This window comes from Vigna angularis, chromosome 10, assembly GCF_016808095.1.
Source record: "Vigna angularis cultivar LongXiaoDou No.4 chromosome 10, ASM1680809v1, whole genome shotgun sequence".
In the NCBI taxonomy this organism is placed as follows: Eukaryota; Viridiplantae; Streptophyta; class Magnoliopsida; order Fabales; family Fabaceae; genus Vigna; species Vigna angularis.
In genome coordinates this window covers 22,125,871-22,141,504 of record NC_068979.1, presented here as the reverse complement: position 1 = coordinate 22,141,504, position 15,634 = coordinate 22,125,871, and positions in this window count along the sequence as shown.

Below are 15,634 nucleotides of genomic sequence, written 5' to 3'. Positions count from 1 at the left end.
TTTTTTGTAGATCTGCTTGCTTCTGTGACTGGTTCAGTTATTTACATTGTTGGAGATTCTTCCAAACACATTATTAGCTACAAAATAAAGGGATTATATATAAAATTACTTCAAAGTAGCCCAAAACACATTTATTTAGAAAACAAGACAAAAGAAGAGGATTAAACAAGTTATAAGTTAAAAAACAGTTGATTTTGCTACTAAAATGATGTCTAGATAATGGTAAGAATTAGCATTATCAAAGTCTCACTCAGGTAATCTCTTATCTTTAGAAAAATGAACAAGAGTTTAGAAAACTTAAAGATAGGCTAGAGAGCTCTTAGAGAAAGAGTTTTAGAAAGATAATATGTTTTTGGATAATGAAACTCCTTAATAGAAATTCTATTTATACATTAAATTTTTAATATTAAAATAATTGATTTTCATCATTTAAAACACGTTATCACCTCTAAGACTCTATTTTCTAGACTCTTACACTCTATTTTCTAGACTCTTACACATATATAATGTTGATATGGGAGCCCTTCAATCTAAGTAATCCAATGGTTAAGATGATTAACATGTTCTAACTTTGTTTGATGATAATTGAATGATTGTTTTTTATGATGTTGAATAATGTTTCTGACTTGATTAATAAGTTGTGAAACTATATTAAAATGTATGTGTTATCAATTTGTGTTGATTGTATGATGATATAAATTTAGTATTAAAGCTGTCAAATGCTAGTAACTTACTCTTTGTTTTAATCGATTAAGAAAATCATCTAATCGATTAAAACTGTGGGTAAATTTTAATCAATTAAGAAATAATCTAATCGATTAAAATTGTTTGATGCACACCAAGAAGCTTAGCTCTCTATTTTAATCGATTAAGGAAATAACCTAATCAATTAAAACTCAAAGTAATATGTCTTTTGTTATATATATGTGGCTAATTCCTTTTGCAGGCATGCAAAATATGTTAAGAGCAATCTATTTTGAAACAAGAACTTTATTTGAGAAGTCTTGGAGCATTCTTCGAGAAGTCAAACATCAATTGAGGAAATTCAAGTTGCAAACCTTTAAGAGTGAGAAAAGATTAAGGAAGGGTCTTAATTCTAATTTCTTTGTAACATCAACACTAGAGGTGTATCAAGTTTTATTTTTTTGTAATTCTTTATGAATTGTAGTTACCTTTGTTGTGTAGGCAATGTTCCTAGTGCGAGTGTGTAGCCTCACCCTTAGAAGATTGTTTGTTGTGGTTAGTGATTTAGAGTACACAGACAAATATTATATCTCTATAATCTTGACACTTTGTTTTAGTAGATTTCTTTCATTGTTCTTGCTTAACATCTTTTTAATTCTTTAAAAAGGTTAAAAAGTTCATTGAAAACAATTTAATACACGAGAAATTATTCAAGAAGGGTAAAAATATTTTTAAACCAATTCATCCTCTCTTGGTTGAGAGATATTGATGTCACAACTTTAATATATAAATATTTCTTGATATAAAATTAAATCTGTTTTATACCATTTTAAGTTATTTTAAAAAAACAAATAAATCATTTTGTTTATCAACTGATGTTAATATCTCACTTTTACATAATCTCTCACTTTTAATATTTATGAGACATAAATCAAGTCTTCAATTAATATATAATTAAAAGAAATCAGTTAAAAGTTTTGATTTTAATAATAAAATATTCGTTAAAAAGTGAATTTAAGTTTAATTTAATCTTACAATGAATTTTAAGTGACGAAGTTTGCATTTATATATATATATATACTGTGAATTGGTATGAAATTTCTAAAAATATTTATAAAAATGTTTTGATATTAAGTGAACAAGAAAATAAAAATAATTTATTTATTATAGATATTAAAAAATAAAAAAGGAGAGGTATAATTTTTTTATATATAAAGAAAATAATATATTTGTATCTAAAATACACACTCATTTAATTTTAGCTCTTTATTATATTGATATGTAGATCGAAATGTTTTTATCTACCGAATTCCTATACATACATCGTGCATACTCAATAGGCTTTACATAAAATATATAGTTTTACTTAAAGAATTTTAAAAAATAATAACGAAATTTTACATGTTCTTCTGATATGTTAAAAATATATACGTGACTAGATTACTTGTGCTATAAAAACATTTTACTTGTATTATACTTCAAAATGACTATCTAAGAATCTTCAGAAATAATTTAAAATTGCCATGATAACACGTGAATTTTGAGGAAATTTTATAAACTGGACTAAAAAGAATGTTTTTTAACGAGACCTACCAGACAATTAAAAGATAGAAGCTGTGTAATATACATCACATCAAAAATTACTTTATAATGAATGATTGATTTGAAAGAAACCGTTTATTGGAGAAGAATTGATTAAAAATTAAAGAAGTGGAGCAGAGCATATGATATGCCACCAAATGTGCCACTTAATTAAATATTTCCTTTAACAACAGCTCAAGAAAATCCACCCCAAGTTGGACCCATTAAAAACTGATTAATACCTCTTCTTCTCTTCCTTCTACACTCCACTTATATTCTTTAATATCAAAATCAACTATTAGACATTTGACAATATTTTGAAATAGGATACGTATCAAAACTGAGTGATGCACATGGAAAATAACTTTTAAAGATAAGAATGATGTGAGAACAAAATTAGGGGTAGGATTTCAAGTTTTGGGTTCATTTTATCTTTTCAGATTTTGAATTTGAGGAAGTTTTGAGAGAGAACCGAGAGCGTGAAACCTAGAGAGAGTCTCCTCTTCCCTCCACCCAGTCACCCATTGTTGTCGGAGTGCCGCTGTTCGTAGAGAAAGTGACGCTTCCTCCCATCCACCCATTGCTGTCGGAGTGTCGTCGGAGTGCCGCTGTTCCTAGAGAAAGTGTCGCTTCCTCCCACCCACCCATTTTCGTTGTCATCATTTTTTCCACTTATAAGTAATGTTGAATCAATTTTTATACAGTTTATGAAGAAATACTTGGCAAATGAACCATATTTAATAAAAGTCATGATGCACGAACATAACTGGTACCAAAGACAAAATAAATGGGTACTTCAGGTGAATGTTTTGCATAGTCAGGTCAACTATGAACATGAAACTCATTTAGGAGTGCCTAATTTCTTTGTCATTATTTTTTCCACTTATAAGTAATGTGGAACCAATTTTTATACAATTTATGAAAAATTACTTGGCAAAGAAACCATATTTAGTAAAAGTCATGGTGTAGGAAAGGAACTGGTATCAAAGACAAAACCTTCACCTGAAGTACCCACTTATTTTGCCTTTGGTACTAGTTATGTTCCTGCAGCATGACTTTTATTAAATATGGTTTATTGACAAAGTATTTATTCATAAATTGTATAAAAATTGGTTTCACATTACTTATAAGTGGAAAAAATGATGACAACGAAAATGGGTGGGTGGGAGGAAGCGACACTCTCTCTAAGAGCGACGACACTCCGACGACAATGGGTGGGTGGGAGGAAGCGCCACTCTCTCTATGAACGGCAACACTATGGCGGCACTCCGACGACAATGGGTGGCTGGGTGGAGGGAAGAGGAGACTTTTTCTAGGTTTTGCGCTCTCGGTTCTCTCTTGAAGCTTCCTCAAATTCGAAATTTGAAAAAAGAAAAGGAACCCAAAACTTGAAACTCTGCCCCAATTTTGTTGCCACGTCATTCTCATATTTAAAAATTATTTTCCAAGTGCATCACTCACATTTTGACATGTGTCCCGTGTCAAAATGTTATTGTTAAAGTATCATTTTCCATTTGATTAATACCTCTTCTTTTCTTCCTTCTACACTCCACTTATATTCTTTAATATCAAAATCAACTATTAGCCACATTTTTTTTCATAATATCATCATTTCGGTCCGAGTTTGCTATGAATAATTAACATGTCTTTATTACTTTCCATATCATGATAAAAGAAATTACATAACTAAACATCCAGTACGATCTTAAGTATGTTGAATAAATTGTTTTATCAATACATAACACTTATGTTTAGAGTGTGAAACTCAGATTTTATCTTTAAAAAACGTATAAGAAAGTAAAAAAATAAAAAATTTATTCATACAATTGGTTCTTATTTCTTGTAATTTTTTTAAAATAAGTATCTTAGTTATTTTTTATCTTAATTAGATCTACTACGAAAAAAATAATGTAATTGGATCTCTATCATTAAATTGACATAATGACATTAAACGTAAACTAACATCACATAACGAAGTGGTTTAATTAAAATACCTAATAGACTTGAGTATATTACATGAGTTTTGATATTTTAAACATTAAAAAATTAGTAAAATTTAATTAAAATTAAATTGGGAATGTTTTTTGCGAACAACCACAATGTCGTTAGCCACCACCCATTGATCGCAACGATGCACTAGATTTTGCCAACCAATCTGCACGTAGCCACCAAAACATTTATAATTTCATTTTAATTAGGGTTTTGTTGTTTTTTGGTTTTTGTAGAAGTGAGGTGTGGAGGAGTCACGGTGGGTTTGAGTGGCTGCTATGAAAGAGACAAAAGGATCTATGGTGGTTTTGGTTTTGTAGGTTAGTGATTTGGCAAGAAAGGTGCAACGAAGAAGGCAATAGAGATCGGTGGTTGTCTGTTAACGCTGGACCAGTAGTGTGCTTTAGAATAGAGTGGCGGAATATAGAAAATGAAAACGTGATGCAAGAGAATATAGAAAATGATTATCTTCTCATTAACAGGAAACTGATATATGTATATCAGATACAGAAGTAGAAAACTGTCTTTTGATAGTTAAAACCGTTAAGTAGTTTAGATTTACATTTTAACATTGCCCTTTACAGCTAAACTACTAAAAGATATAACACCAAGAGAGTCCCTCAGCCTTTCAAATATGTTTTGCCGTAATGCCTTAGTAAAGATGTTTGCTGTTTGCTCATCTGTAGTGCAGTACATCAGTTCTAATCTTTCCTTACTGACTTGATCTCTGAGATAACGAAACTTAGTCTCTATATGTTTGCTTATGCCATGAGAGACCGGGTTCTTGGACAAGCTGATAACTGATTTGTTATCCACCATCAAGCGTGTTGGTTTACAGTGCTCAATCCTCAACTCTCGTAGAATAGCTTCTAGCCATGCACATTGGCAAGCAGTTTCTGCTGCAGATATGTACTTTGCTTCGCAAGATGAGAGTGCAACAACATTTTGTTTCTTTGAGCACCAATATATTGAAGCTCCCATCAATTTGAACAGGTATCCAAAGGTGTTCTTCCTATCCACTTGATCACCACTCCAGTCTGCATCACACCATGCCTTCAAAATATCACACGTATTGTCAACCTTCCTGGGAAAATGAAGACCATAATCCGTTGTTCCCTTCAAGTAGCGCAGAATGTGCTTGGCTGCTGCAAGATGAGACTGTCTTAGATCATGCATGAACCTGCCGACAAGCCCGACTCTGAAGTTGATGTTCGGTCTGCTGTTGCATATGTAACGAAGAGTTCCTACAATCTGCTTGAACAAGGTTGTATCAACCTTGGTCTCTTCTTGCTGACACGTGAGTTGCAAGTTTGCCATGACTAGGATGGATGTGTTATTAGAGTTCTTCAAGTTAAATCTCTCCAGAGTCTCTAAAATATACTTTCTTTGATATCGAGTTAATTTGAGGGACACAGAAAGTTAGTCAACAAAATCATATTCAGTTTAGATTTCCAAAACAAGGTACAAACTTGGTGAACTTTTTGCGCACTTAATCACGGTTTAGTTAAAAATTCTTCTTATTTAATTTCTCTTTCAAAATCAAAGTGGAAGCCAACATTTAACTTGTTGGCTTGGGAAAAAAACCATGCTCAATTAGGACCAAATTTAGAAATATGAGATTTTTATATAATTAAATTTAATATTTTTTAGATATAATTAATTTGATTGTTTTCACTAAATTGGTGTCAACTTTCTTTAAAAAGTCTTCAAAATATTTTCTAGTTAGAATTCATTATTATTTTTCTTTTTTATCTTTATTTATCTCCTTCCACCTCACACTATCTTTCTTTACCTTCCTTTGCCTCTAAGATAAAAAATGATTAAAATTTTAACGCAGGATACTTATAAAATATGTTATTGTTAATTTAACAAAAGAAAGCAAAGTAACTTTATTTAACAAATATTGACTCAATATTTTAAAATAAATACTTGTGATGAATAAAAAAAACATTAAACACGATTGAAATGTGTGAAATTAGCAGAAGCTTTTTGTTGTTGTTTTAGTTAGTATGGATTCTGATGTGTGATTATAACTTTAGAAGCACGACGCATTAGTATTATAGGAGAAGTTGTCATGTCAAATGCAACACTTATAAAAGGAGGCTACACAGTTATATATAAAATCGATTACTTTAGAGAGAAAGAGCAACGTGTAATTGAAGTAATTCTGTATAGTAGAAAAGCTATACAAATAGTCACTCGCTTTTTCTTTGATAACTAGTTTGAGACCTTGCGTTCGCACCAGTCAGTTATTTTTATTTTCTTTTATATATTACTTTATTAAATTAAAAATAATTAGTTGAGTTATATTTGTTATGATATTTATAAAATATTTTTATAATTTATTTTATTTGTCATCATTTTTTTTAATTTTATCAATAATATATTTTAAATAGTGATGTATAATATTAAATAATTTTGATAAAAGTTAAAACTTAATATTTAATTTTTTGTACTGTATTTTAAAAAATAATTACAATTTTGATTAAAGAAAATTTGTATATTATTTTTAAAGTATTTGAAGAGATAGTTATATGATAACTGTTTTAGATATTTTTAATTAGATTTTATATTTTAATATTTTTTACTAAATTATTATGCTTCTATATGATAATAACATTATAATATATTAATATTTTCATATGGTTATATGTTATATGTTTTAGAAATATATTACTGTTTTCAAACCATGATTATGTTGTATTTTTTATTGTAATTTTATTTTTTTTAAATTATATTGATATTTTAGTTAAAATTGTGTCAAATTTTAAATTATATTGTTTTGAAATTCCGTGCTTACGAACAAGTATTTGTTTTCTGTTTTTTTTTTAAAATTTATTATTAAATTTAAATAAATAATTTTTTTATATAAATATATTTAAGTATTATAATTATATATAATTATAAATATAATATTTAAATAAAGAGTTTGATTATATAAAAATAAATAAATAATTAATTGTAGGTATTTTCTTTATAACAAATTAATTAAAAATAATTAATATTATTTTAATATTTATTTATTTATATTAAAGTAATAAATTATAGAAAATTGAGTTAAAGTAATAAATTATAGAAACTACAATTAATAATACCAACATTAATAATAATAATAAAGGATTATATTAATAATAATAATATCAATAATAATAATGATAATAATAATAATATAAATAATAAGTAATGGTATAAAACTAAATCAATGGATAGGTGTTGCAATAAAAAGATATTCATTAAAAAAAAGGTAAAATTATATCGTTTCCTATAAAATAAAAATCATATGAAATTAATTATTAAAATTTGTAAACAGAAATACATGTTGATATAAATAACATAAAAGATAGATATATGAAAATGTATTGACGAATGAAATAAAAAAAAAACTTAAACTATTATGAACAAGAATAACATGTAATATGAATAATTAATTTAAAGTAAAATGTAAACATATCAAATAAACACATTAAAATAGTTAGAGTAACATAAAATTGAAATTAAAAGTTTTAAACAAAATTACATGCAGATATTGACTTTGAGTTTCTAATAATTAATTATTAATATGTATATACCAGTCTTTTTGTAAGGAATGATAATATTATTAAAAAATAGTATTTAAATATAAATTTGCTTACAATTAAATTATAAAATTGACATAATAATTAGTTAATGATGTCTATTAAAATAATATTGTTATATAATTAAAATTTATCATTAGAGTTGAATTATATATCATATGAAAATAAAATGTGTATACAAAAGTCCATTAAAGTAAAATGAAAGCGTGAAATATGATTCCGTACAAATAAAAGTAAAAACAAGAGATCTTCTTTCTATTCGTACACACGAACCGTATTTTTTATATAAATTTTATGTAAAATTAAATTTAAAAATAAAAAGTATGTAAATGATTTAATTATAATGTTTGAATATAGTTAAAAATGTTAATATAATGAAATGAAAAAAACATCAATTTTAATGTAAATTAAATTGAGATTTGTATTTATTGAAAGTGTATGTAGATTAAAATTTGTTATAATAATAAAATTGATTAATAGTTATTTATATGCTTAATCTTTTTATTATATTTATATGTACTATAAAATAAAATATGTAATTAATGAGATACTCATCTTTTATTTATTTATTAGTATAACTAATTTATTTTTAAATAAAATTCTCACAGAAACAACTTATAACGTCACGCGTTCCCAATCACTGAAGTGAAATTTTTTAAATAAATGCAATTGTTAAACGTCGTTTAAAATTGTAATTCGACGTAAAATAATATAAAACGTCGAATGCCTTTTAAATTCGACGTCAAAAGGTTAGTGGATTCAATAAAATTTGAGCTGGAGATTGAAAATTCATTCACTTTATCTTAGCGCGCGATACCCTCTATTCTTCTCAAACTTTTCTTTTCTCGAACGAAGTTTTACTAGCATCACATGTAATTTTTCTTTAAATGCATGTTAATTAACTACTTTATGTATGATTTTTAATTTTGACGTCAATTTAATGTCGTTATCAAATGTAATCTTTCTTTCATTTGATACAAATGCATGTTAATTAACTACTTTATGTATGATTTTTAATTTTGACGTCAATTTAACGTCTCCTGATATGACGTTGTTCGAGATTTCGCCATTAAAAGCCCAAAATATTCAATATTATACACGATTTTTGTGCTAGTGATCAAAGTCCGATAAAATTATTACAAATTCAAGATTTATTATTATTTGTCATAAACTAATTGTTTATATATTTACATATTGGTTGTTTGAAAGAAAATATATATATATATATATATATATATATATATTTTACTTTAATGTCCAATTATTTATAATCCAATTTAATGAAAGTTTTTAATTCATTGAGATTTTAAGTGGAAAAACTAATTTAAATTTTTAAACACAAAACATTAATAATATTTTATAGGGTTAAATATGGTTTTAGTCCCTAAGCTATCAAGCGAATTTATTTATAATCCTTCTTTCAAATTAAGCTGCATTTTCGTCCTTCTCCTTTAAGAAACCTTAAATTTTCGTCCTTAAAAACTGTTAAAAAGAAACTGAGATAGCGTGATGATATTTTTTCTTCCTAACTTTTGTCACGTGTGATGTCAAAAAAATATAATTATTATATTTTGTTACGTTAAAACACACAAATTGTCAATATAATTATTATGTAGCAGTTGATCAAGGAGTTTCACAATATGAACGTCCAGACATTTACAACAGTATTCAGGAGGAATTTTAACTTTGATATTTTTCTTAACTCATATTCTTCCTTCACCATTGCATTTACAACAGTATTCAGATATGAGAAAGATATTAAAATAGAATAAATCCCAATGAAAAATTTATGCAGATAAGGATACCTTTAGTCTGTCATAACACCGCCAGAAATATGTTACAAATTTCTCTTCACATATTTCCATTGCGCAAAAACTTGATTTTATGTTAAGAACCAACAATGAGAGAGGTTTCAGCTAACTTATGTCTATACCAAACACAACCTTAATTGATATCTCCCAATCTTTCCATGACTTGAGATGAAAAGTCTAATCATGTGGATACACATATATTAATAACACACCCAATTATAAATGCTGAATTGGATCAAATAAATCACACACACATCTCATGAAACCAATAAGAGCCCTCAGAGGCGGCTGTTTGGAGAAAAAACATCCAATAAAAATAAATTGGATTTCGAGATGTGATGTTCTCCTTTTCGCATTTCCATATACGAGGCATACACGTCTTCATATTAATTTTGAATTTTTCATAAATTTTTATATTAATTTTAAATAAATTTATTTTTTTATTAAATTAAATAAATTCATACAAATTTTATATAAAAATAAAAAAACAAAAACTAATACAATAAAACTAATAAAAAAAATTTAACATTTAAAATCAAATTATAAAATAAATAACTAATATAAATAATTCAACATTTACAAATAATCTATTCAACTTAACAAAACTAAATTAAACATTTAAAAATTATCTAACTAAAAAATTTAAAATAATACAATAAACATATCATATAATTAAACAAAAGAAACATTTAGTGGAATGAATCAAAAAATCTGAAAATCAAACATCGAATATCGAAATTTGATATTGTGATTTTCGAATTTTTATATTTAATTTATGTTTTGCATTCCAAATCCGATTTTCACTTCTTTGGATCTCCACATCCTGAGCGCCTCTTTCGCATATCAAAATCCGATATGTACTTTCATATCCGATCGGATTTCGATATCCGATTGTTTATTTATCAGATTTTCATATTCAACTATGATATACGAGTTTAAGAGTAAATGCATGCACCTGTTTCATGCGAGAATCTTCAAGAAAAGGAGAGAGAAAAGTATGCACATGGAGGTTGATCTAGAAATTAAAGAAGAGAGAAAAAGTATGAGGCACCGCAAAGAGAATGTATTTTTAAAAGATTTTCAGTAATGAGAAAAAGAATGATGTGGGTATGATTCTTCTTCCTGATTCTTCTTTCTTTTGGTTTTTTTTTCTCTCTACTACTATCATTCTAGTCTGACCATTTCCATTCCTTTGTATTGCTTCAGGTGGATTCTGATCATTTCACGTGGGCATGATTAATGTTTAGTTGTATTTCTATCTTGTTTTACAGTACACATAAATTCCATACAAACCTCTTATTGTATTGTTTACTAGACTCTGCTAGTGTAATAAACATAATTGCCCTGTTTCATTGAGTATATAATACAATTATGTTTCATTGGTGCTTTCATAGTCATCAATGGCTGAAACCAATAAGTGTACGCGATTGCAAACGATGCAAAGTCAGATTAATACTCTGACAACTTGGATGGAAGAACAACACAAGTATCAACAATAAATCATGAACGCTTTGAGAAAATACATAAAACAATGAAGTTGTTACTAAGGAATCAAGGTTGCGTCGTTGGTGGTACAAACTCTGATACTGGAACTCCGGGCTCTTCTCTTACTTCAGTAACTTTGGTTACTTCTTCGGTTCAAAACATTTAGTTGAGATTTCCAATACACCTGATGTTGGAATGGATTTTTAAAGTTGAGGAGTTCTTCGATTATTATCATACACCTGATGTGGATAAAGTAGAGATTGTTGCAATTCATTTGGAGAAGGACATTATTCCTTGGTTTCAAATGCTTCAACACATTAAATTAGTAGATTCCTAGTCAGATGTTACTCGTGCCTTAGAATCTCAATTTGGTCCATCTCCTTTCGATTGTCCTTTGGATGAATTGTTTAAACTCCAACAAACTGGTTCAATTTCAGATTATTACTTAAAATTCACGAGTCTAGCTAACAGATCTAAAGGCCTTTCTAATGAAGTTGTTTTAAATTGTTTAGTGAGTGGATTGAATCCTGATATTCGTAGAGATGTTGTGGCTTAAAATCCTACAACCTTCATTTGAGTGGTGTTATTTGCAAAATTATATGAAGAGAAATTTGCACCAAAAGTTTCATCTCGTCATGACAATTATGTGCATAAATATACTCCAATTCTTGCTCATTCCACTTATATGTCTGCTAATGCTGCGAAACATACCAATAAGTCTCATTTTCCTCCTTTATAACCTGCTCCTAATACTCCTCCTCTCAAACATAGGGCTATTAAGAAAATTTCTCCAGTTGAAATGAAATTAAGATGAGAAAAAGGCATGTGCTACTTTTGTGATAATAAGTTTACAATTAACCATAGGTGCCCTAACAGAAAAATGTTGATGTTACAATTCGATGATGATGAAGTTGAATCTGAAACCATTATTGATGCTCATAATGGAGATAATAATAGTAACCCTAAAAGTGGAATTGAAAGTTCTCCTCGTTTGTCTTTGAAGGCTCTGAAAGGTGGTCTAGGTGTGGGAACTATCCGGTTTGTTGGTCATATTAATACTTTGCCAGTGAAGGTATTGGTTGATGATGGGAGTTCAGATAATTTTCTACAACCAAAAGTGACCAATTTTTTGAAATTACCAGTTGAACCAACACCCTTATTTAAGGTTATGGTTAACAATGGTAATTATATGACTATGGAAGGAATGATTAGAGAACTTAACATTCAATCTTAGGGACACAAATTTCAATTAACTATCATTTTATTACCTATATCAAGTGATGATCTAATAGTAGGAGCTAATTGGTTAAAAACTCTAGGTTCTCACATTGCAGATTATGACTCGTTGTAGCTGAAATTCTTGTATAATGATAGATTTATAACGCTACAGGGTGAGAATGATCACTATCCTACTCATGCTTAATTACATCACATCAAAAGAATGGTTTCTACTCATTCTATTGTTGAAGCTTTCAGCGGGCAACTTATGGAATCTCCTAGTTTCCAGTTTCCATTAGTTGAGTTATCAGCTGATGTATAACCTGAATTGGCTCTTCCATGGCACACGTATCAATCTGTGTTTGAGACACCTTCTTCACTGCCACCACTGAGGTCTCATGATCATGCTATTCCCCTGATAGAAGGATTTAAGCTAGTCAAAGTTAAGCCATATAGATATTTGTACAATCAGAAGGATGAGATTGAAAGATTAGTACAAGGTATGTTGGAAGAAGGCATCATACAACCTAGTAAGAGTCATTTCTCTTCACCAATAATCTTGGTTAAGATAAAGGATGGATCATGGAGAGTATGTACTAATCATAGAGCATTAAATGTTGTTATGGTGAATGATACTTTTCCAATTCCAATAGTTGATGAATTAATTGATGAGTTATTTGGAGCTCAGTTTTTTTCTAAGTTGGATTTGCGATTTGGTTATCACCAAATTTTGTTGAAACCTAAAGATAGGTACAAAATTCCTTTCGAACACATCATAGACATTATGAATGGTTGGTTATGCCATTTGGGCTCATTAAAGCCCCAACAACATTTCAGAGTCTTATGAATAAGGTCTTTAAAGGAGTTTTGAGGAAATTTGTGTTGGTGTTTTGTGATGATATATTGGTATATAGTCCTACATGGCAAGATTATTTACGCCATTTGGAGTTTGTATTGAAGACTCTACAACAACAAAAGCTCTATGCTAGGGTCTCTAAATGCTCTTTTGGAGTTAAACAATTTATTATTTGGGCCATGTGTTATTTGGCGTAGGAGTTGCTATGGAGACTTCGAAATTAGAAGCTATTAATAGTTGGCCATAACCTACTTTCATCAAACAACTTAGAAGTTTTCTAGGCCTCACTTGTTACTATAGAAGATTCATAAGGCATAATGCTTCTATGGTTGGCCCACTCACTGATTTGTTAAAGAAAAATTCATTTCAATGGTCTGAATTAGCTTCTAAACCTTTTCTACAGCTCAAACAAGCCATAACTTCTACACCAGTTCTGGCTATTCCTAATTTCAAGGAACCATTTATTCTAGAGACAAATGCTTTAGGTTCAGGTATTGGGGAAATTTTGAATCAAGCACAACATCCAATGACCTATTTCTCAAAGAAATGATCTCCTAAAATGCAAAAATAGACTACTTATGCAAGGGAATTCTATGTCATTACTAAAGCACTAGCTAAATTTCAACATTATTTACTAGGCCACAAATTCATTATAAGAACTAACTAGAAGAGTGTTAAAGAATTACTAGAACATACCTTGCAGACTCTTAAACAACAACATTGGTTGCCTAAATTCCTTGGTTATGACTTCACTATTCAGTATAAAATTAGAAGAGAAAATGTTCCTGCTGATGCCTTGTCTAGGAGCTTGTTTATGGCTTGGTCAGAACCTACAAGCAATTAGCTGATCAAAGTGGTAGAAGAAACGAAGCAGAATAACACATTTCATGAGCTACTTAATTAGCATGCTTAAGGAGCTAAACTTGATCCTAAGTATGAAATTAAAGATGGTTTGGTATTCCGGAAGGGGAAGTTTATGATTCTAGAAGGTTCTTCCTTTCGACAACAAATAATTCAAGAATTTCATGGCACTAGGACAGGGGTCATGTAGGAACTAAAATTGTTGCTAGAATATGCACTCAGTTTGATTGGCCTAAAATGAAAGAGGATATTAAAAGCTACAACAGAAATTGTAGTATTTGTCAACAGGCTAAGATTAATCAGGGTTCGCCTGCTGGTATACTACAACCGTTACCCATTCCTCAACAAATTTGTGAGGATATTGTCATGGATTTCATTACTAATTTACCTTCTTCTTATGGCTATGATATAATTATGGTAGTGGTAGACGAACTTTCAAAATTTGACCACTTTATTACCCTGAAAGCTGAGTAACAGTAAAACAATGGCATATGCATTCATCAACAATGTTGCAAAGATACATGGATTTCCTAATTCTATTGTGTCTGATAGGGACAAGGTTTTTATTAGTTCTTTTTGGCAGCAATTGTTCAAAGCATAGGGAACCACCTTAGTTATGAGTTCTTCTTATCACTCTCAAAGTGATGGGCTAGACTGAAGTCCTTAAATAGATTCTTGAGATGTATGTAAGATGCTTTGTGTATGACAATCCTAGGTACCCAATGTTAGCCTGAGCACAATATTGGTATATTCTTCATTTCATCATAGTATAACAATGAGTCCTTTCAAGGATGTGTTTGGTAGAAAAGCTCCCTCTGTCAATCCTTACCAGGTGAATTCTAAGGATCCTGCATCCTTAGAGAAAATGTTGATCAACAGAGTTTTTGTTGCAGCAACTCAAACCTAACTTACTAAAATCTTAAAATTATATGAAGTTACTGATAAGAAGAGGAGAGAAGTTCAATTGGATGTGGGTAATTTGGCTTTACTGAAACTACAACCTTATAGGTAACATTCGGTTGCCCTTAGAAAGAATCAGAAGTTGGGCATGCGCTTTTTTGGTCCTTTTAAGGTTGTGAGGCGTATTGATCAGGTGGCATAAAAGTTGGAATTATCGGAAACAACTCGTATGCATCCCGTTTTTCATATTTCTTTACCCAAGAAGTTTCAGGGCAATCAATAGAAACAATATTTACCATTATCACTTACCACCACTGAATTTGGCCCCATTATTCAGCCTCAACAAGTTCTGGATGCAAGAATCATTATCACGAATGGTATGGAAGTCCGACAATTATTGATTCAATGGGAATTAGCGAGACCTAATGAAGCTACATGGGAAGACTTGTTATTCATTGAGCAACATTATCCTCAGTTCAACCTTGAGGACAAGGTTGATTTGAAAGGGAAGGGTATTGTAATAAGTAAAAAGGTTATGGGTAAGGAAAAGTTATTTATGGGCAATGGACACGTGGAGGATGATCCTGAAATTAAATGAGAGAAAAAAAATATGAGGCATAGCAAAGAGAACGTGTTTTTAAAGGATTTTCAACAGTGAAAAAAGGATAATGTGG